The 25,242-nt window shown below is 42.9% G+C and overlaps 1 protein-coding gene across 1 annotated transcript in view; it reads right to left on the bottom strand.

Moving 5' to 3' along the window:
• The window catches only part of LOC114663985 (C-C chemokine receptor type 4-like), a 37,676-nt gene extending 13,871 nt beyond the window's left edge, over nt 1-23,805 (bottom strand). Inside the window, exons 1-2 of the mRNA XM_028817958.2 lie at nt 23,615-23,805; nt 8,166-8,343 (exon numbers count right to left, since the gene is read on the bottom strand). The gene's annotated coding sequence lies outside the window, so the exon portion shown is untranslated. The remainder of the gene's footprint in view (nt 1-8,165; nt 8,344-23,614) is intronic.
• Between the last annotated feature and the right edge of the window lie 1,437 nt (nt 23,806-25,242).

Genomic DNA, 25,242 nt, shown 5'->3' with positions numbered 1-25,242 from the left:
ATTTCAATTTAGGTCAAAATTGAAATCCATTTTTTTTGTACACCACTCTATACTTTCATTTTTTTGTACACCAGTATGAATTGAGGAATTGCAGCAGCAAATTTAGAACACATGGAGGGTGCTGAGCAAATGCGCTCTCTCCGCTCTCTCTCACCGCTAGAAATGTAATGCTCTTCCTTAGCCAAATATTTACCTTTCCTATGTGTGTGTGTAAAGAATTCTGATGAGATATGAAACGTAACCAGTTAGTCAATGTGCATGCTGGTCGCCACTTGAATAGTGAATAAGCGACACTTTGAGGTTCATATGTTTGTAACTCTGACTCTGAAGGAGTCACCAGCCATGAACCTCACCTCACGTCACTGCTTCAGTACTAGCAGCACAAATCATCAACATCCAGTCTGCTGGCGCCACCGGCATTACAGGCGTTTGTCAGGCGAAGGTTTTCACTGTGTGGCTCTCTGTGCAATGGATGTTGTTGCAACATGAACAAATCTCGCGAAATGCGTGATTGTAAAGCTTCACAGCAACGTGGATGCACAGACTGGTTTCTTGGGGTGAAACCTTTATCTTGCTGACTATACTTGTACTCATTAGGCCACTTAATCTGTTTGATCATTGATAGTCAAGCTGTGCTTAACGACATTATAAACTGAGTGTATTTTGTTGACTGAAACATAACTTGCATTGAAATACGTGTAGGCCAGCATTTGTAGTCTTGCAACAGGGGAAAAAAAATTGCACTAATATTATGTAAAAAAGCCAGAACTAAATAAAATAAAAACTAAAATTTAAAACACAGAACTAAATAAAAATAGTTGACTCCACTGAAAACTAGAACAAAATAAAAAATTAAAATTAATTTTAATAAATAAAATAAAAACTACAATTAATATCAGAACTGACATATCACTGCCAGGTTCCCATTGCGTTGTGAAGGTTTGCTGTGATTGGGAGTGTGCACCCCCTCACCAGATGAAGACAAAACCACAAGGACAAGCAGGCACAGGACAACACATACATCTCAATAAAAACGGTAATCCTTGGTAGTTGAAGTTAACTTCATCATCCAATAGTGTGGGTGATGCGTAGAGACAATTGCAGACTGTCGATCGTGATCCTCTCGACATCTTTATGGCTCCTCTTTAAAAAGTCCGCTTAATTAACCTTCTTCCCAGTAACCCTTATGCCCTCTGAATCTGCTCAACAGCATAATACTGCCAGGGCTGCTGGGAGTTGTAGGCAATTTTAAGTAACACTGCTACAAGCTTAATAGAGGCTGTCGTAACTGGTAATCCAAAGAAGTGTAAACTGGGTTTGTTGGAGACTTCACTACCGTGGGTAATTAATTGGTAAGGGGGTCACGTATCCACATTTGGATTCAGGGTGTGAGGAAGTTTCACTCGTATGCCATCTTCACTCCTGTGCCATGCCCTAACCTATTGGTTCATTAGGCATGCTCGGCCGACAGGAGTTGACCCTGAGAGCAGCCTGGGATACACGACACAAGTGCCTGACCTGCTACCAGACACTATATGATAGTAAGGCCCAGGTTAAAGGAAGAGAAAGATTTAGGAGTCATAGTGGACTCAACATTATCAACTTCCAGACAGTGTTCAGAAGCCATTAAGAAGGCTAACAGAATGTCAGGTTATATAGTGCCTTGATGTGTGGAGTACAAGTCACAGGAGGTTCTGCTCAAGCTTTATAACACACTTGTGAGGCCTCATCTGGAGTTCTGTGTGCAGTTTGGGTCTGCAGGCTACAAAAAGGACATAGCAGTACTAGAAAAGGTCCAGAGAACAGCGACTAGGCTGATTCCAGGTCTACAGGGGATGAGTTATGAGGAAAGATTAGAAGGGCTGAGCCAGGAGATGAAGAGGAGACCTGAGTGAAGTGTTTAAATTAGTCCAGTGGATCGAGACGGTGACTTTAAAATGAGTTCATCAAGAACACGGGGACACAGTTGGAAACTTGTGAAGGGTAAATTTCACACAAACATTAAGAAGTTTTTCTTTACACAAAGAACGATAGACACTTGGAATAAGCCACCAAGTAGTGTGGTAGACAGTAAGGAAGAAATAAGTGGATAGGACTGGCAAGCTTTATTGGGCTGAATGGCCTGTTCTCGTCCAGATTGTTCTAATGTTAGTTGGAGCCTTGGCATGTGGGCACAGGTGAAGACTGTTTTTTTTTTCTTTTTGCAGTTTCTCCCATTTTCTGCCCACAACGCCATTGTACTTCTCATTTCCTGCCTCACCTACCAGACAACGGAAACTCACTGGTCTTTGTTTTGAGCTACAAAATAAATTTATCTTGCGGTGTCCCCCACACCCACACATTGTGCCACTCGTAAACTTGACTCACTGAATTGCAGCTATACATTTGTGCTAAAATAAATGTAGTGTCTGTGCATTTGGATGGCACAGTGGGTAACGCTTCTGTCTCCCACTTGCGGTAGCCCCGGTTCAAACGCTGCGCCGTGCCACTGTCTGTGAGTTGCAGTATCAGGGCCTACAACTGCCCTATCATGTGACCCAGAGCCAGAAATTAAAGAAACAGTGCCCGCTTTGCAGAAATATACAGTCAACTCTGTGGCGGCACAGTGGTTAGCAGTGGGCTTTCACGGATCCCCCCCTTCTCAGCTCAACTCCCACACCCGCTCCCTGTTTGCTTTTCTCTGGGTTTCCTCCCATGTGCCAGTGATGTGCACTTCGGGTTAACGTCCTAAACTCACCACAGTGGCCGTCTTGCCCAGATTTGGTTCCTGCCTTGCACCCAGTGCCTCCAAAACAGGCTCCACCCGCTCCAGTTTGTTGCGTAACACGTTACTCGGCTGTGCCTGTAAAGTGCACACTATACAAAGGCGCTATAGTAGTTCATAATGTTACTCTCCCCATATAAGTGTGGGTGTGTGCCTGAGTGCTGCTCTGTCCAGGGTTGGCTCCCAGCTTCCAACCAGTGCCAAGAGGATCCTAAATGGATAAGTGGGGTACTCTGTGGAAAAAATGGGTGGACCACCTTGCCACTGGGAGTCGTGATCAATTCCATCGTCACTGAGCACAAGCAGGACTCAAAAATCTAAAAAAAAGACATCAGTTTGTCCCCTCTCACGAATAGCGAGTTGTTTAACATGATATCTAGAATACTTGGAAACGTCATGCAAACCCACAGAGATCACATGAAATCCACACCAAGTTTGGAATTGAATGTAGGGTCAGTGGGTTATACCGAAGTATGTGGTGCCTTTCATATCAATGATTGATTGCATATTCAATCAGGACTGGCAGGCCACGCCTACATCCAGCGAGGGCTGCGAAACCAAGCCCACCTCTAATGAGAACTGGTAATCCAAACATTTAGCCAGTCAGGACTGATAAGCCACACCCATATTCAATCAGGACAGATAAGCCACACCCACATTAAGTAAGGAAATCCAGTAAAGACTGCTAAACCTTATTCACTCATGACCTGACATGGAAGGCCACACCCATATTCATCCATCCATTCAAGGACTGCTAAACCACGCCCACACCAACAAGGACTGATAAATCACATCCACTCTCTTACTCAGAACTGGTAGGCCACACCCCCATTCAATCAGGACTGCTAAACCAAACCCACATCAAGTGAGGATTGTTAAACCACGCCCACAGTCAATCAGGACTGATAAACCACTCCCTTATTCAACATACACTGAAAAATCACACCCACACTGAATCAGAGCTGGAAGGCCACACCCACAATCAAGCTAGGGACTGCTAAACCACACATGTAGTCAGTAAGAACAAATAAACCACTCATATTCGATCAGGATTGGTAATACAGGCCCACAGTTAATCAGGAATGGAAGGCCATGCAGACGTTCACCAAGGAGTCAATCAGGACTGATAAACCACACCCACACTCAATCATAACTGGTAAACCACACCCAAATCTAATCAGGGCTCATAAACCACGCCCACTAAAGTGCTCCCCAGACTTTACATGAGCAGCCAGATGACCTGAGGGACAAAGGTGACACTAGACATGATGGAACAAATAGCCAGTGGCTCCATGAGGCTCTGCCAAGCCATTCTGATCACCTCGTCAATATGCAGCTGCCCGGGTACTTTTAATTTTTTGTTTTTCTCTTTACCAACTGCCCACAATACGTGTGTGTCATTCAGACAGCTTATGATGAATTGTGCCTGAGATACCATGAGACCCGCTTTGTGAGATGTTCTTGTCTGCAGAAAATGTCTAACCAGAGAAGTCACCTTTGATCTGACCACAGACCAGCGCATCCGCTATGAAACCTGAGGCTGCGTCTTGTTCTCTAATGCGATGTGTCGTGTGGAGCAGGCTGAGCTTGTGCTGTGCTTCTCATGCAAGATGCTAATGTTGAACTTCACGAGCCGATGGGTATGTGTATGTATGTATGGAGAGCCCAGGATACTAAAAATGGAACGCTAAACAGTGAAGGTGTTAAGGCAGGAGGTGGCCGCTCACGTTACATAACTTTAAACTTGGTGATCTGTCTGCATTTTTAAAAGAAGTCATGGGGACGGGGACAGGAGCAGAGTCGCTGCGCATTGCCAGATGTTTTCACTTCTGTTGTTTTGTTCACACGATCAGAGATGTGATATACAGTAGCTCCCATCTTATTTGTGCATACAGTGCCAACTTATAATGCTGTCTTATACAGCTCTCTTGTCTTTTAGTGGTGTGCATGTCCATGTGCCTATCCTATAGTGCCTTTCATGTCTAGCTCTTTAACAATAGCTTTTTTCGTTTATCTCTATTTATCATCATATCTGTTAATTGATTATTGCTCCTTTTGTGGTTCTCTCTGTTACATAGCTCCATTATCTACATTATCTATATAGGTATGAAAGGATATATATATATATGTGTGTGTATATATATATATAGTGCCTTTCATCTGTCTATCTACCTATTATATAATGCTTTATGTATATATGTATTATGATGCTTTTCCACAATCTATTATAAAGTGCCTTTTGAATTTATGTATTTATCTATGCTTTACATACAGTAGTACCTTTCAGATTTCTGACATACTGTCTTTTGTATGTGTGTTTAAATCTATTATATAGTACCTGTTGTATTTATTTATCTGTTATATAGTGCCTTTCATCTAATCATATAAAACCTTATGTATGTATGAATGTTTTTTCTACAGTAATGCTTTTCGCATTTATTACATAGTGCCTTTAATATCTATTATACAAAAGTATAATGCCTTTAATTTACCTATCTATGATAGAGTGCATTTTGTATATATGCATGGATCTATTCATCCATTATAGTATTTCATATGTCTGTTATATAGTGCCTTTTGTATACACACACATATATATATATATATATATATATATATATATATATATATATATATAATATATATTTACAGTATACACACACACACATATATACATACATATATATATATATATATACACATATATACACATCTATATATTGTGCCTTTCATGTTCTTATTTATCTAATTATGCAGTGTCTTATGTATATAGAGTATATATCTATCTTTATTTTATAGTGCCTTTTGTATGAATGCATTTATCTATCTACAGTATGTACTTATGTACAGCAGTGCTTTTCAGAGTTAGATAAATGAAAGGCATTATATAATATCTACCATGTAGTGCCTTTTGTGTGTACATATGTATTTATTTATTATATTGCACCTTTCCTCTACCTATGTATCTGTAATATATCATCTACCTATTATGAAGTGCCTTTTGTATCTGTGTATCTCAGTATTACAAACACTAGTGCCTTTTCTATCTATCTATCTATCTATCTATCTATCTATCTATCTATCTATCTATCTATCTATCTATCTATCTATCTATCTATCTATCTATCTATCTATCTATCTATCTATCTATCTATCTATCTATCTATCTATCTATCTATCTATCACAGCAGGTTGGTAGACTTTATTATCCCAGAGGGAAATTAGTTTTCAACAGGACAGCACAAAACTGTAAGACAGGTATGTGTCTATGTCTCTATCCCTCGTGTATGCAGTTGCTCATTTTACATCTATCATCCCACCAATTTTTTGCACCCACTTTTTCCAGTAAAGGACAGAAGGCTGCCCTGACAACGTCTGGTGTAAATCAAAAACCAACCCCAGGTGGGACGCCAGTTCATCTCAGGACACCTTCTCAGTGGGCCAGTTCAAACTGGTCTTTAACATACACACAACTTCCCGGCCCACTTATTTCTTTAGGGGGTCAGTCAGGATGCCAGTTCAGCAGAGGACAGGCCCACCCACACTCACTGACCCCACCTGCTGTCTCAGCTTCGTTGTTTCTTGGTGGACAGTGACAGTGCTCAACAATGGCTTGATGACAATGAAACTCCAACTTCTTGCATGTTTCATGTCCCTGAGCTAGAGATTACATGCAGAATGTCACATCCTTTCATAAGTGCAATTTCACGAATGTCATTTACTTTCTGTATTTAACAACCATAAGTCATTATTTTATATAGCACCTTTTATATTAACTCAAAAGGCTGAACATATCGATGAAGAGCAGACAGACATGCCATGATGTAATTAATATCCACAGCACAGGCCGGGAGGCCTCTAGTGTGTCTGGGGGTCTGGGTCTGGCCTAAGAATACATTGCCCACTCCATCATGAAGTCATTTTAGCCATTTTATGATTAGTAAATTTGACAAAGACAGCTTCATTGTGTAAATAGTTGTCTGGCAGCCATTTGCTTTTTAAATTTGTTTTTTAAGTGCAGGGTTATCAGGAGATGGGGGCCCATTCTAAGAAAATGCCAACTTCTGATGGGATACCAGTTCATTGCAAGGCATTGCCACACAAGCATGTACCAATACCATGCTGTGGATCCACCTGACAGTCCATTACCATAAATTGGGTAAAGGTGTCCCTGGTGGAAGTCCACATGAACATGAGGAGGACAAATCAATTAAAGTGTGTGCACCCTCACTGTATTGGAGGTCACACATGGATTGATGCAGTTCCACTCTTCCATCAAGTAAGACTACTAAACTCTGGCTCCCCGGTGCAAAGTTCTTCCAGACATTGCAGCCTTGTAAAGGGGTGGTAGAAGATGTAAGACAAACAGAGAGAGCACTTGCCTGTCACAATGCAATGTGGAGCTTAGAAGTCACAAGCTGCTCATTCGGGTGGGTGCAGGGAAATTACCCTATTGCTCAGCTGACACGTATTCACTTTTGGAATGGGAGGCCCCCGGGATTCATGACTAAGCCTCTCCATGTAAATAAGGACTTGAAACAGAGAGGGGCGACACCCTGAACCGATTTCTCACCCATTCAGTTTGAAAGCAAGCACATGCCATTTTCACGGCTGTCCCAATGACTCTCTCTCTCATGTGCTTTTCACACCTGTTCTGTGTATTAACACTTGTGGCATCTTTGTAAGACTGTCATTCAAGACTTGTGAGACGTGCCCGCCGAGGTTTCCTCGAGGCTCTCCTCGTGATGCAGTTTTGCATCACAGCTTCTCGAGGTGCTGAAACCTCTGTAGGTGACACCTGGGCATCCATTGAAACACTTGTGTGGGCTGAAAGCCACAGGCCTGTCTCTCTATTAAACACACAGTCCAAACCCCATTTGACTGAAGAAACTATCACATGCTGGCCAAGATGTGTGAGAATCTGGTTGGGGATGATGAAAAATGAGACCATGAAGATGGCCAGACCCAGACCCAGGCAGGGTTTTCTGTTAGGGTGACACACCTGGGTGGAGGCGACATTTTACCGGATAAAGTTTGAGGGTTTAGGTGGGGCCTCAAGTGGGACTAAGTGTGGTATTTGCAATGATTTTAAATGATAAAAAATAAGAAGAGCACAAGGCAACCACTTGAAAGACTACATTTATAACAACATTCTTCCAACCGCAATTCCAGAATAAACTCAAAATCACAAGGTTTGAGAAGCCCGGCTGTAGCTGGCTCAAGGTGTTTATGGCATAGCCACAGTTTGGTTGATGGCTTAAGTGGATTTTTTTTTTACTTTGTCATTTTCTTGTCTTTTAAATATTTTGTTATTAACTGCTGGGCTTCATCTGATGATCTGAGAGATCAGATCAGCAGCATTATCAAGAACTCTTACATTGGTCCATAGTGAGCAACTTACGGATACGGACAGGAGTGTGACAGGAGGCTGTTTGCTGATACCCTTCTTGTTTCTGCTGGTGATGGGACTGGGTCATGAAGACATCCACAGTGCAGAAGTAAAATGGGATCCAGTGGACACCCTGGACACAGCTGAATCTTCTAGACTTTGGTGATGACCAGGCCTGTCTTTCTCGCACCTACCATCAGAAGAAGAAAAAGATCAGTTTCATTGCAGGTAGATCAACTCGACTGGGCTTCAGTATCCACAGAGGGAAAAGAAGGTCCTCTGGGTAAATGCTGCCAATTCAAGACCCATCATGCTGGAAGGTGAAGCGCTAGAGGAGGAGGAGGAGAGCTTCATCTACATTGGGACAGAAGCTAACATCAGAGTCAAGATTGGCAAGGCAAGAGTAGCTGTCCTTTAGCTAAGAAATGTTTGGATCTCCAGGGACCCATCTATTGCAATTAGGATGGGAATCTTCAACTAAGGAACATTTATGGCTTCAGGGACTCCTGTATCGCAGTTAAGATCAGGCTGGTCAACTAAGGAACATTTGGAGTCTTGAGACCTATCTATCGTAATTAAGCTGAGAATTGTCAACTGAGTAACGTTTGTGATGCCAGTAACTCCTCTATCATAAATGAGATCAGATTCTTCAACTAAAGAACATCTGGAGCTCCTGGAACTTGTCTATCACAATTAAGGTCAGAATTTTGAACTAAGCAACATTTATGGCTTCAGGGACTCTTATATTGCAATTAACATCAGGCTGGTCAACTAAGGAACATTTGTAGTCCAGGGACCGGTCTATCGCAATTAAGATGAGAATCGTCAACTTAGGAACGTTTGTGACTTCAGGGACCCCTCTATCATAATTGAGATCATATTCTTCAACTAAAGAACATCTGGAGTTCCTGGGACTCGAATATCACAATTAAGATCAGATGCTTCAATTAAGGACTGCTTGTGGCTTCAGATACTCCTCTATTGCAGTTAAGACCACTCTCATCAACTAAGGAACATTTGGAGTTCAGAGACCAATGAACGGTAACTAAGATCAGGCTCATCAACTGAGGAACACTTCGTGTCCAGGGATCTGTCAGTTGCAATTGAGATCAGAATCTTCTTAAACTAAGGAATATTTGGAGCTCCAGGGTCCCTTATATCACAATCAAGATCAGACTTTTCAAATAAGGAACATATGTAGCTTCAGGGACTCCTCTTTCATAATTAAGATTTAGCTGGTCAACTAAGGAACATTTGGAGTCCAGGGACAGGTCTATCACAATTAAGATGAGAATCATCAACTGAGGAACTTTTGTGACTTCAGGGACTCCTCAATCATAATTGAGATCAGATTCTTCAACTAAGGAATGTTTGGGGCTCCAGGGACTAGTCTATCGCAAATTAAGGCTAGACTCTTCAATTAAGGAGTTTCAGGGACTGGTCTATCGCAATTAAGATCAAGTTGTCAAATAAGAAACGTTTGGGGCTCCAGGGACCTATCGGTCTCAATTAAGATCAAAGTCTTCAATACCAACATAAAGTCAGTCCTACACAAAGGAACAGAGACATGGAGGACTACTATTATTACCACTAAGAAAATCCAAACCCAGAGAAGGATCCTCTAGATATGCTAGCCTGATACCATCGACAACCAAGAACTGTGGTGGCAAACCAAGACAAAGACCAGTCAAGGAAGGAGTTCGCAGCTGGTGAAGGAGGTGGATAGGCTACTAACTCCACAAACCAGCTTCAAGCATCACAAGACAAGTCATTACATAGAAAGAGATGAAGATGGGCCATCCAAAAATTCTTCATGGTGTGACATGGAGGCAGATGCTAAGAGAATGGGGTACACCTGATGGAACTGCTGGAGTGACTGGCTCAGGACCGACATATCTGGAGATCTGTGTGTTCACCACGATCTATACAAGACACACACATCCCACAAAAACTGGCAAGATAAAGGGGCCTCTGCCGACCGAATAAGTGCTTATGAAGTTGTGTACCTAAGGGACTTCATTCCATCTCATCACCTGAAATGGCTTTTCCTGGTGAGGACCGAGCAGGTTCCCAACATTGCCATTTGTGTCTTCAGCTATGGCTACGTCAATATGACTATTTAAGAAGACATTTTTTTTTTTTTTTTTAGCTCTGCTGCAATTGGTTTCACAGTTTGTTACTATCTGGTTGAGTATTCTGCTAAGATCACCGCGTGTGGGTGACTGCCATATTTCCACAGAGGTTAGTGGCTAAGAAGCGACGGCTTCAATAGAAAGCAGCGTGGTGAGCGGGCATCTACTTTGGTGACTGGCACATGTCTGAAGAAGGTAACTATTTCATCTGCTCATACCGAACTTTGCTTGTGGCCGCTGTCCTCATGTGGGTAAGGCCATGCATGTGGGGCGCTATAAAGCAGCTCTCTTATTTTGGTTAAGGCAGCTATTCACATGGAAGTAAAACCATACACTCTGGGGCACTATAAAGCAGATACGTCCAAGTCTCATCTTCTGAGCCAGCTGTCTACGTGTGGGTATGGCCATGCGTGTGGAGTGCTATAAAGCAGATATACCAAGTATTCATACAGATAAACACACACATCCACATACACTGCTGTTTGCTACAACTATGTGGCGTAGGTGAATCAACGTAACAGTCGGGTGACCCTCCATGAAAGTGTCCACTCTCACCAGGATCACCTGGGCTGCCGTTAGTCCAAAAAGCATCAGCATGAATCGTAGCTTAGAAAAGAAAATCTGAGAAAACTGTCAGCAGTGTGGGCACCATTGCAATGGCTTCCAGTGTCTTTTTGGAATGATTTTTAAAATACTCGTAACTGCCTATCAGTCTCTGAACAATCCCGCACCTTCTTATATTTTGGAGAATATTCCTAACCTTTTGCACCGTTTACTGTTGAAGATGTTTTGGAGCCAGTACAGAAAAACACTTCAAAGAACTGCTAAAAAGCCAATCTCTTTAATTTTGCGTTTTCTTTAGCTCTTATCAGAGTATTACTAGCATTCCCTCATAGTACGTGGTGGTGGTGATGGGCTCAATATTAAAATGCTCTTTAATAGACTGGTCAGTAATGGTCTTTTTTTCCCACCCCTATCTGCAATGGTGGAATGGTCTGATAGTAGCAGATGAAGAAAGCTTCACAAGAGTCTCCTGTTGCTGGTTTGACCCCCTAATGCCCCGGTGAGGCTGGGTGGGTACTTAGGCCTTAGCACCCCTCCAGCTTGGTGTTCTCCAGTGTCCTTGCTGGCTGCTGATTTTCTGTTCCTCCTCCTCCTCCCTGGCCATCAGACCACAGCATTTTGTGATATGCTGAGCATTCTGTTTCTCATTTCTACTGTTTTACCATTTTATGTAATTGCACTTGTAACACCACATCTGGAGTCCTGTGTGCAGCCCTGATCAGCACAGTACAAGAACAACACAGCAGCACTTGAAACTGTGCAGAGGAGAGCAACCAGTAGCATCCCAGGACCTAAGGATGTGTCCTATTGTGACAGACTCTGAGAATTCAGCCTGTTTAGTCAATGAGCAGAGGAGACTGTGTGGGGACATCATTGAGATTTTCTAAATCCTCAAAGGCACTGAAGGAGGATATCCAGCAACATCCTATCAGCGTAATGGTGAATGATGTTCTGAAGGAATTTGGTGGAAATTAAGGGGAAAAGTACATTGAGGACTGAAACCTGAGTCCGAGCAAAGAGTTGTGAGACTTTGGAACAAAATACCGAGACATGGAGTTGAAGCAGAAACCGTCAGAACCTTTGAGAAGAACATGGATGAGATGTTGGGGTGGCTTAGCTATTAGCTAAACGAATTGGGCTTGATGGACTGAATGGCCTCCTTTTGTTTGTCAAATTTCTTATGTTTTAATGACTGTTTAGTTTTCATCGTCTGTCACTGTCTATCCACTAAATACACTTCTGTTTTCCCTCCAAATACTCTTATGGCATGTCTCCAAAACATAAAGTCATGAATGACTCACAGTTTAGTTTTCTCCATTTAAATAGTAATACAACGGAGGTGCTCCTCATTGGTTCTAAATCTACACTCGCTAAGGTTGACCGTTCTTCTGTTTTAATTAACAACATTAACACAAACATCTCTTCCCAGGTTAAGAGCCTGGGCATCATTCTAGACGGTGCCCTCTCTTTTTCTTCCCATATAAGTTAATGTTTCTCAGTGATTTGTGACAGACGAGTATCAGGAAGAGTGAAAGGGAAGGTCTACAGGACGGTCGTGAGACCAGCTATGTTATATGGGTTGGAGACGGTGGCACTGACCAGAAAGCAGGAGACAGAGCTGGAGGTGGCAGAGTTAAAGATGCTAAGATTTGCATTGGGTGTGACGAGGATGGACAGGATTAGAGATGAGGACATTAGAGGGTCAGCTCAGGTGGGACAGTTGGGAGACAAAGTCAGAGAGGCGAGATTGCATTGGTTTGGACATGTGCAGAGGAGAGATGAGGGGTATAATGAGAGAAGGGTGCTAAGGATAGAGCTGCCAGGAAAGAGGAGAAGAGAAAGGCCTAAGAGGAGGTTAATGGATGTGGTGAGAGAGGACATGCAGGTGATAGGGGTGACAGAGCAAGGTGACGAGGACAGGAAGAGATGGAGAAAGATGATTCGCTGTGGTGACCCCTAACAGGAGCAGCCGAAAGAAGAAGAAGAAAAGTAATGTTTCTCAGTGATTTGTGACAGATGGGTTTCAGCAAGAGTGAAAAGGAAGGTCTACAGGACGGTAGTGAGACCAGCTATGTTATATGGGCTGGAGACGGTGGCACTGACCAGAAAGCAGGAGACAGAGCTGGAGGTGGCAGAGTTAAAGATGTTAAGATTTTCATTGGGTGTGATGAGGATGGACAGGATTAGAAATGAGGACATTAGAAGATCAGCTCAGGTTGGGAGACAAAGTCAGAGAGGCAAGATTGTGTTGGTTTGGACATGTGCAGAGGAGAGATGCTGGGAAGGGAAGGGTGCTAAGGATAGAGCTGCCAGGCAAGAGGAGAAGAGGAAGGCCTAAGAGAAGGTTTATGGATGTGGAGAGAGAGAACATGCAGGTGATGGATGTAACAGCAAGATGACGAGGACAGGAAGATATGGAAGAAGATGATCTGCTATGGTGACCACTAACAGGAGCAGCCAAAAGAAGAAGAAGATAAGTAATGTTTCTCAGACTGCCTTCTTCCATCTCCGAAACATTTCTAGACTTCGTCCTGTTCTTACGCAACACAGTATTGAAGTATCGGTTAATGCCCTCGTCACTTCACATGTAGATTACTGTAATGCTATTCTATCTGGCATCCCAAAAAAACATATCCATCGCTTACAACTTCTTCAAAATTCTGCTGCTAAGATAATCACCCGTTCTAAATCCATTGAACACATCACACCGATTCTCTCCCAACTTCACTGGCTCCCTGTTTACTACCGAATACAACAGACAATACCGCTCCGAACATTTAAAGCTCTCCACAGTCTCGCTCCTCCCTGTCTTACTGATCTCCTACAGTCTCACACTCCCTCAGATCCTCATCTGCAGCCCGACTTTCTGTACCACACATCACACTCTGCTCTATGGGAGCTCAAGTGTTCTCTCCTAGTCCTCCTCAACTCGGGAATTCTCTTGCCTCTCGTATCCGTCAACTACTCAGTAACTGCCCTGAGGACGTCTCTCTTCAAACTGACATACCAATTATGAATTTAACTCTGTTATTGCCGGGTATCTTTGATGTTTCCTACTACCTCTGTACCTTATTGCTATTTGATTTTATCATCCACTTTGTTTTTATATCTTATTACTGTTGTTTAATTTTATTGTAAGGTGGCCTTGAGTGCTAAGAAAGGCACCTTTTAAATAAAACACATTATTACTAGACATTAAGCCCGTTACAATAACGGGCACTAGAAGAGTAGCGCATAAGCCTAAAGTAAAATAATAATAAAAATAAAATAGAAACGTATATGACAATACAGTAAGTATAATTAATATTACATTTATCCTCTCCTCTGTGGCTGTTGATTGACGTGTTGTGTCTGTTTGAAGATCTGCTATCCTGCCCCTCTTTATTTTAGCTTGCTCGCAGCTGATTATTGTATGTGTGGCGTCTCCCCAGCAACGGATTTTATGTGCATGAAAATAAATCTACATTTAAAAGTCATCCTATTGTAATATCATGAAAATTTGTATAGTTAGGAAAACCCCTTCAACAATTTACACTTTACTGGACCAGGCTTCTTAATCGCAAATCTGACATCCTCAGAGTGAACACCTGCACAACAACACACACTAGATAGATAGATAGATAGATAGACTAATCCCACCTTTTGGGGAAGCTGGTCTCCACGTCTCAGTACCAGATTGGATTTTTCGTGCCTTATGTTTTAGGTCGTACCTCATTTCCCGAAATCTGATTGGATCGGCCGCACGATATTTTATAGGTCCCGCCCTCTCTGTCTTGTGTGACGCGTCAGGCGGCCTTTGAAGCATCTGCTAGATGCCGGTGACTCTGCCACTCATTCCGCCCTTCCCTGTACTTCCGCCTTGTCCGTAATATGCGTTTAATTTTCTGTCACAACAGTTGGCAATCAGCAGAGTCTCCCCAGGAACTGATGTAATGCGTGGCATGCAGCTGATACTCGTGCTTGTGGCGTCTCTCCAGCAAGTACTGTGCAGTTCCCCAGCAAGTATTTTAATCTGTGCTGGCGTGCAGCTGATTATTGTATGTGTGGCGTCAACGGATTTTATGTGCGCAGCCGTGAGTACCCAATCAGCACTCTCCCCAGCAATGGTGTCCTTTATTAAAGACTGCCCTGGGCATGCGCACTTCACCAGAAGACACAGACACATGGACGCACACAGGGATTTTATTAAAGAGGATTATTTTGTAACCCTGTTACTATTCTAAAGCACTCTGAGCAACCGTTCGGTACAAAATTGTGCTTTAATTGTTGTGGTTCCCCAAAAAAGGAACGACAAAGGCGTAATCTCCTTCACATTAACCCCCAGAAGGTTGAGCTGAACACGCATCTTTTTTCAACAAGAAAAATTGTCATTGCGTGTCCCAGATAATGTGAAAACGCCAACACATCAGTACAGTAGGGAAGGTCTGTCGTGTGCCCACCGCTGTGCCGATGCAGATTTAGTACTCGATCTTCGAGTGACAGGTTTGAAGTCGGTCACCAGCACACAGCCCAACGTCACAATCAGGACGTTTCTGTACACACCTTTCTTATGTTTGCTCCGCTGTTTCCATGTGAGAGGGATGAATGTCAGCGCCTGAACCACACGATTGGCACGTCCCTTGTGTTATTGTGGGCTACCACAGTGCAAGGCTCATTGAATTCCACATTTCCCCTTGACACGCACACTGACATTGTAAACCGTGGTTAGGCGGCTGATGTATTCTTTGTTCTTGCACTCGATTGCGATCATGTTGCCTTTTTGTCATGCAGCTACTGTCACACCATGGAGAAGCTTCTCGTGATTGAATTCACCAGTCACATCATGGCAGGGTGGTCATACAGTGCTGTACTCTCCGTGTCGACATCTGCGTCCTCATCACTATCGCTCAATTCCAGCAATAGTTCCGTTTCAGTCTGTTGTAAAACTGACCTTATGGCTTTTCATTTCCCATTTTGCTTTTTGTTGACAGCTCCGCCCCACTCGTGATTATTGATGACGTAATAGAAATATTCGTGACTTTTTGCAGCATGATGTTATTTCATCCACTAGATGGCAGCAGAACACTGTCCGGAGCATTTCTCGGGCCTAACAATGTAAAGCGGATCATTAGATGGCACCCCCAAGTCCGACTCGCGCTTAACCGTATTTACATAGAATTCCAAGCCGGAGTCACGCTCAGGTTTAGGTTAAAAAGCAAGTCAGATAGACGTGTCTGGAGACAACTGTGAGTGAATCGTACTTAAAAGTAGGTGGGAACAACTAGACGGTTCACCGAGTGTCACATTTCTAAACCAATCCAACGACCCGTGTAGGCAGAGCTCACAGTAGGGGCGCAAATTTCTGATCTGCAAAGATCAAAGGTTCTCTCGCTAACTTCGTCCAATAGACGCACCAACTTCTCTTTACAATGAACCAGTCAAGAAAAGGCCAAATAGGAATACAGGTGCTGGTCATAAAATTAGAATATCATGACAAAGTTGATTTATTTCAGTAATTCCATTCAAAAAGTGAAACTTGTATATTAGATTCATTCATTACACACAGACTGATGTATTTCAAATGTTTATTTCTTTTAATGTTGATGATTATAACTGACAACTAATGAAAGTCCCAAATTCAGTATCTCAGATAATTAGAATATCAATTAAGACCAATGCAAAAAAAGGATTTTTAGAAATGTTGGCCAACTGAAAGGTATGAACATGAAAAGTATGAGCATGTACAGCACTCAATATTTAGTGGGGGCTCCTTTGGCCAGGATTACTGCAGCAATGCGGCGTGGCATGGAGTCGATCAGTCTGTGGCACTGCTCAGGTGTTATGAGAGCCCATGTTGCTCTGATAGTGGCCTTCAGCTCTTCTGAATTGTTGGGTCTGGCGTATTGCATCTTCCTCTTCACAGTACCCCAATGGGGTTATGGTCAGGCGAGTTTGCTGGCCAATCAAGAACAGGGATACCATGGTCCTTAAACCAGGTACTGGTAGCTTTGGCACTGTGTGCAGGTGCCAGGTCCTGTTGGAAAATGAAATCTGCATCTCCATAAAGCTCGTCAGCAGCAGGAAGCATGAAGTGCTCTAAAACTTCCTGGTAGAAGGCTGCGTTGACCTTGGACCTCAGAAAACACAATGGACCAACACCAGCAGATGACATGGCACCCTAAACCATCACTGACTGTGGAAGCTTTACACTGGACCTCAAGCAACGTGGATTCTGTGCCTCTCCTCTGTTCCTCCAGACTCTGGGACCTTGATTTCCAAAGGAAATGCAAAATTTACTGTCATCAGAGAACATAACTTTGGACCACTCAGCAGCAGTCCAAAGGCGAGACACTTCTGACGCTGTCTCTTGTTCAAGAGTGGCTTGACACAAGGAATATGACAGCTGAAACCCATGTCTTGCATACGTCTGTCCGTGGTGGTTCTTGAAGCACTGACTCCAGCTGCAGTCCACTCTTCGTGAATCTCCCCCACATTTTTCAATGGGTTTTGTTTCACAATCCTCTCCAGGGTGCGGTTATCCCTATTGCTTGTCCACTTTTTTCTACCACATCTTGTCCTTCCCTTCACCTCTCTATTAATGTGCTTGGACACAGAGGTCTGTGAACAGCCAGCCTCTTTAGCAATGACCTTTTGTGTCTCGCCCTCCTTGTGCAAGGTGTCAATGGTCGTCTTTTGGACAACTGTCAAGTCAGCAGTCTTCCCCATGATTGTGTAGCCTACAGAACTCGACTGAGAGACCATTTAAAGGCTTTTGAGTTCATTAGCTGATTAGAGTGTGGCACCAGGTGTCTTCAATATTGAACCTTTTCACAATATTCGAATTTTCCGAGATACTGAATTTGGGACTTTCATTAGTTGTCAGTTATAATCCTCAACATTAAAAGAAATAAACATTTGAAATCCATCAGTCTGTGTGTAATGAATGAATCGAATATACAAGTTTCACTTTTTGAATGGAATTACTGAAATAAATCAACTTTGTCATGATATTCTAATTTTATGACCAGCACCTGTATACTGTAAATGGGTGTTACGTGTGCAGAGAGCACATTACACGTGTTAAGGATAAATATAATGTGATGCAAGGGGAAAACCGTTCTGTAGCATCAGATTATACATTGGCATTCAACAGCATTGATGGACGAGTGATACGTCATCGCAGGTGCCGTGTGTGCTCTCTGTTGTTCAGCGTCATGACGCTAATGTAGGAGTCGATGTGAGTTTGAAAGAATTGCAGCTGCTTTCATGAAAATATGAACAACAAAATACGCATTTGACGTAAACACCGTGTCACACTCTGACAAAACGACTGCTGTTAAGGGAGTGGATAACGAAGAAACCCTGGAGATGATGATTTCAGTGCTCACAACACCTGAATCTACAAATCTGTCTATCGACACCAGTAAAGCACAAATAAGGCTGCACAACATTCACCTTCTGACTGCGCATCCAAACGAATAATTAAAGAAATTGAACATCACTGTCTAGTTAGAAATGCAAATACACCATGACAAAATAGCCGCCATGTTTTAGCACGTTGTATATCCACAGACTCCAATGCTTGTCTAAACTCTGTTAGCTGTTATTACATCATCCATCCATCCATCCATTTTCCAACCCGCTGAATCCGAACACAGGGTCACGGGGGGTCTGCTGGAGCCAATAACAGCCAACACAGGGCACAAGGCAGGAACCAATCCCGGGCAGGGTGCCAATCCACCGCAGTATTACATCATATAGCGATGCAATAGTCAAAATGACAGAATGATCGTATAGCACACTGTAGCGGTCCGGTGCTGCTCAGATTCATGCCATCGATGGGATGGTGATTTTTTTTTTTTTTTTTGGTAGGGATTCTAGGAATGCGCCCAGCCTTGGCCTGACCCGCACTCACTCATGGACAGAGACGCAAATCTACTATCCATCCATCCATTATCCAACCTGCTATATCCTAACGACAAGGTCACGGGGGTCTGCTGCAGCCAATCCCAGCCAACACAGGGCGCAAGGCAGGAAACAAACCCCGGGCAGGATGCCAGCCCACCACAGGGCACACACACACCAAGCACACACCAGGGCCAGTTTAGAATTCCCAATGCACCTAATCTGCATGCCTTTGGACTGTGAGAGGAAACCCACACAGACACGGGGAGAACATGCAAACTCCACGCAGGGAGGACCCGGGAAGCAAACCCGGATCTCCTAACTGTGAGGCAGCAGCACTACCCACTGCGCCACCGTGCTGCCCTTAACATATTCATATATATATTTTTTCACTATGGGCACAACAACATAATCATTAATTTGTCCATCAATCCACCTAACCTGCTTCTCCAGGGCAAGGGTTGTGAGCAGATTGTGTCTATGCCAGCAAACATTGGGCACAATGCAGGAACAACACCTGGACAGGGTGCCAGTCTATTACAGGTTAAACACACACACACACACATCGGGGGTCAGCTTAGCGTCGGCAGACCACCTAACCCACATGTGTTAGGACTGCGGGAGAAAACCAGACCACCTGGGGAGAGCACGCAAACTCCAACACCCAGTCTCCTTCACTGGAGATCAGCAGAGCTACTACTACTGTGCCACCTTACCTCCTAATATTATAATTATTAATTGGTGTCCTGCAATTGCTCCCATCTGTTAATTTATTTATAGTTTTTTCTCCACTGTATACATAATAGGAACAAGAAGAGGAAGAAGAAGAATCCATCCATCCATCTTCCCAAGCCACTCATGCAAGGCTGGGTTGTGAGGCAGCTGGAGTCGATGCCACCCCACATCAGGCACAAGGCAGTAGCACCACCTGAACAAGGCGCCAGTCCACTATGAGACACAGACACACACTGAGGCCATTTTAACGTCACCAGTTCACCTAACCTGCTGGTCTGTGGACGGTGGGAGGAAACTGTTCTTGTTATTATTTGGCTTATTTTTGAATATAAAACTTTATTTCGGTGGCACCTACTGAACTGAACATTACATCACAAAGGCTTGCCAACAGAATAATTCAAGTACAAATTCAAAAAGCAATAAATAAAAATGGGCCGGCATGGTGGCGCAGTGGGTAGTGCTGCTGCCACACAGTTAGGAGAACCATCCGGGTTCGCTCCCCGGGTCCTCCCTGCGTGGAGTTTGCATGTTCTCCCCGTCTCTGCATGAGTTTCCTCCCACAGTCCAAAGACATGCAGGTTAGGTGCATTGGCGATCCTAAATTGTCCCTGGCGTGTGTGTGTCCTGTGGTGGGTCTGGCGCCCTGCCCGGGGTTTGTTTCCTGCCTTGCGCCCTGTGTTAGCTGGGATTGGCTCCAGCAGACCCCCATGACCCTGTGTTCAGATTCAGTGGGTTTGAAAATGGATGGATGGATAAATAAAAATAATAAATATAACCTTCTAAGAGATGCACAAAATAAACTTGAGTTAAAATCAAAAAGGCCAAACAATGAAGTACTTTTTTTTTTTTTAGTAATTGTTTTTTAAATTGATTTCAAACTACTTGGCGCAGACTCAGGTGCACAGGTGGCACTGTCATGATGACAGGTGGCAGCAGCCGCTCTCCTACATTTAAACCCACCAGCGCCTAATAAAAGCAAAGCACAACTGCACAGAAGGCCCCTCTTGGTGCGGCTGCACACTCACGTGACTAAGTGTTTGGAAAGGAACGTTACCAGTTCATCGCGGGGTCCGCTCCAACCTGTCGTACACCCACAAATGATGCCAGTTTGGGCGTGAGGGAGATAAACAGACACGAACACGGGAGGCCATGCAGGCCTCACACAGGAAAACAAGTCAGCGTAGAACTTTAAACCAGGAGGCTGAGGTGCTAAGTGCTACGCCACCCTGCTGCTCCTCTTGTGTTTCCATCCTCATTTATTTTTAGCACATATACAAGATTCAGAGGGCGGCACATCTGATGAAGCCTACACAGCCAAAATATACCTTTACATTTTTTTTTTGGCATAAATTTATTTTTCAGAATTTATTTAATTTTTCTTTTTTCAAATTTTTTTTCCTTTTGCAGGCACACACTGGCGCATTCAGACTGAAATGTCCCCGTCCGTCTTCACCCCATTGAGGGTTCTGCTAAAGAAAGGTGACACACTGGTTCTTCAGAGAGATGCCATAAGGGAACCATTTGTGGTTCTCAAGACGACCACCCACATGAAGGTTCTAGAAAGAACATTAATTTATGTACAGTTTATCGGTGACAGGTCCCATAAATAGCCACGGAGACAGGACAGCAGATCTGTGGTTGTATCGGTCCTTCTTAATTTGAAAAGGGGGGCGTACAGTAACACCGGCTAAGTGCTGGGGTCTGAGCTCTTAGTGTCCTGCTGGGAGGCCCACCAGACTGTTGTGTTCACATTCACCACGTGTGGAGTCGGCATGTCCTCCCTGTGTCTGCATGAGGTGCGGGTTCAGTGGATTGGTGATGCTAAGTGGCCCGTGTGTGTGTGTGATCACCATGCGATGGACTGGCACTCTGCCCAGGTGTTGTTCCTGCCTTGTGCCTTATGCTTGCTGCGGTGGGCTCCAGCCTCCCTGCCACCCTGCTCAGGATAAACGGATTTAGAAAACTGAGGGATGGATGGATGGATGACAGACTAATAAACTGCAAAGAGCAGGCGAGTCTCAGAGTCACACATTTATAATAATAATAATAATTCATTACGGGATTCATAAAAAAAAAAAAAAAAAAAGAGAAAGACCCTGATGGGCCGCAATTTGGCTAAACAGCCTGCTGTACAACATGTCTGGACCACATACTGGGAGACTTTCAAAGACCAAAGAAGAAACTTCATATGTGGGGAGAGAAAGAAAAAGAGAGAAAGAAAGAAAGAGAGGAGCACACAACCCAGTGAAGTGTCAGTAAGGAGAATGAGGGGCCATCAGACAGTCAGCTTGGAAATACAAACACACACACATATTATATAGAGATATAAATACACAGACACATTATATATATATATACATTTATATACACACACATATTATATATAGATACAAACACACACACACATATAATATATAGAGATATAAACACACACACATTATATATAGATATAAATACACACAGACACATTATATATATACATTTATATACACACACATATTATATAGAGATATAAACACACACACATATATTATATATAGAGATATAAATACACAGACACATTATATATATACATTTATATACACACACACATATTATATAGAGATATAAACACACACATATTATATATATATGTATATATATATATATATACATACATTTATATACACACACAAACACACACATATTACATATAGATATAAACACACAGACACATATTATATATATATATATATATATACACATATATACATATACAAACACACACACACATTATATATAGATATACATTTATATATACACACACATACACATACTGTATAAATATATATTATTATATATATATATATATATATATATAAACACACATATATATATATATATACATACATATATACACACACACACATTTATATATATATATATATATATATACATTTAAATACACACACACATATTTCAATAAGAAATATCGGAGATAATGATTAAGGTTGTTGATATATATCCTGTAACCTTATTTTTTTTGGTGTAAATACAGTATGTATTATTTAACTGCCTTACCTTAACCTTTCTTGTTTCTATTTGTCTGTTTTATTTCATTCTGTCTGTTATTAGATGCAACTGATAAGGCAAATTTCATGTTTTATTGTGTAAAAATGACAAAATAAAGAAACCTTAAACCTATTTATATACACATTTATATACATAAACACACAGATATATAAACACATGCATATATATATATATATATACACACACACATGATTATATACACCGCATATTTATTTATATATATATATTATATATATATATACAGTATATACACATACACACAAATATACACACATATACACGTACACAGACATACGTACAGACGAATATATATACATACATACACACACATTTTACTGTATAATCACACACGTACATACACACATTTTTAGACACATATGTACACACACATACACCCACATATATGCACGCACACACATAATTATATATGTGTGTGTATGATTTATTTCTTTATTTTTTTGTTTTTAGTTATTTCCTGCCTTCTTCATACTGAATTTCCGTTGAATTAAAGTCTAAGGCGGTCACCCCGCACGTTGAGACCCTTCAGCCAAGCACTTTTTAATTATTATTATTAATGTTTATGTTTGGCGACATTTGTGTCAATTGTCCTCTAGCGCTGATCCGAATCAAGATCAAGACCCGCCGAGTATTTCCTGAAGTGATCCTTTACTTTCTATAGCGCCTAGCAGGTCACTTCTGGGGGTGCCTCTGTAACACCTTTCAGTAATTCCGAGCCTTTTTCTTATAAATAACAAAGCGGAGATCCACGGACTTCAGCGCCCTTCTGACACGCAGAGGAAGTTCATGCGGCTGAGGTGCCAGACGCTCCTCTGACTCGAAGCTCTTCGTTTCGCTCCGATTGATAATCAGCTCTTTCTTTATCTGACGGCGCTACTGATTTCCTAAATCGCGCCAGCCATATCTCACTTTGAGATCTCCATCTCTGAGTGCTTTGCGCTGCGCGTCAGGTCGGCTCATCAAAGCGCACGTGAAGCTCCTGCCGAGGAGGAGGAGGAGGAGGAAGAGAGCAGCGCGGACTGGAGAGGAGACTCACCTGCCGCCGCCGAGTGTCACCCTTGAACCGCAGCCCGCAGGTCCTGCCTCTGCCTCGATCGACGCATCAGTGAGTTGTGCTGCCCGTCCCGCCGCTCGCCCGTCTAAATCGCTCCCTCCTCAGTCGACACCTACAATCCCTGACATCATCTCGTCGACATGTCGCCGCTCCTGGCTGGCGGCGTGCGGCGTTTGAGCAAACTGCGGCCACAGGTGTAGTCGGCCAGCGGCTCAGTCAAATCAGGACGAGGGCTTCCTTTCAAAGGACCTTTTTTGTTGTTGCTATTTTCACACACGAAGATAACAGCGTGAGAAGAACCAGCAAGCGGCGGGGTCAAATCTACCGAATGAAAAGAAATAAAAAGCATAGAAACGGGGCAACCGCCACTCGTAAAAATGACGCGACTTTAATGGCACCTCATGGTTCTTTACTGGGGTGGTAGACCAATAACTTAACAAGGCAATGCTGGAAAGGGCCCCCTGCATCACGTTAACGTGTAGAAAAAAGAAACTGAAGCCCTTAATGTGTGGTAGACCACCTAGCAGGACACCAAATAGATTAAGACAACCTGAACTTAGCTGGTGTTGTCGTATGCAGTGAGAGTCCTTTAAATCAGGAACTGTTGGTACTTCACAAATCTCTTACCATCTATTTATGTTTTTTACCATATGAATCTAAATAAATGCGCGCTAGAACATCAGAACCATCAGGAGGAGAATATGCCAGTCCTGTCCACTTAATTCTTCTAAAAAAACATCAAGTTGAGTTTTGAGGGTCCCTAAAGTCCTGCTGTCCGTCACAATACTTGGTCATTTATTCCAAGTGTCTGTGGTTCTTTGTGTAAAGAAAAACTTCCTAATGTTTGTGTGAAATTTCCCCTTCACACGTTTCCAACTGTGTCCACATGTTCTTGATGAACTCATTTTAAAATAGCAGTCTCGATCCACTGGACTAATTCAAACACTTCAGGCAGGTCTCCTCTTCATCTCCTGTAAAGGCTCAGCTCTTTTAATCTTTCCTCACAACTCATCCCCTGTAGCCCTGAATCAGCCAAGTCGCTCTTCTCTGGACCTTTTCTAGTGCTGCTATGTCTGGTGGGCCCAAAACCGCACACAGTACTCCAAATGTGGCCTCACCAGTGTGTTATAAAGGTTGAGCAGAACCTCCTGTGACTTGTACTCCACACATCAAGGCGCTATATAACCTGACATTCTGTTTGCCTCCTTAATGTCTTCTGAACACTGTCTAGCAGTTGATAGTCCGCTACGACTCCTAAATCCTTCGCATAAGGCGTACTCTCGCTTTTTCGACCGCCCATTGTGTACTCAAACCTCACATTTTTACTTCCCATGTGTAATACTCTACATTTATGGACATTAAATGGTTGGACAGAGGCAGTGGTGCTGTAAGAATTATGTTTCTGGACTTCTCGAGCGCCTTCAACACAATCCAACCTCTGCTCCTTAGGGACAAGCTGACAGAGATGGGAGTAGATTCATGCCTGATGGCATGGATCGTGGACAATCTTACAGACAGACCTCAGTATGTGCGTCTTGGGAACTGCAGGTCTGACATTGTGGTCAGCAGCACAGGAGCGCCACAAGGGACTGTACTTTCTCTGGTCCTGTTCAGCCTATATACATCAGAC

This window comes from Erpetoichthys calabaricus, chromosome 13 (assembly GCF_900747795.2).
Source record: "Erpetoichthys calabaricus chromosome 13, fErpCal1.3, whole genome shotgun sequence".
Classification (NCBI taxonomy): Eukaryota; Metazoa; Chordata; class Cladistia; order Polypteriformes; family Polypteridae; genus Erpetoichthys; species Erpetoichthys calabaricus.
The sequence above is the reverse complement of the archived record's forward strand: the minus strand, read 5'-3'. Positions and strand labels throughout refer to the sequence as shown.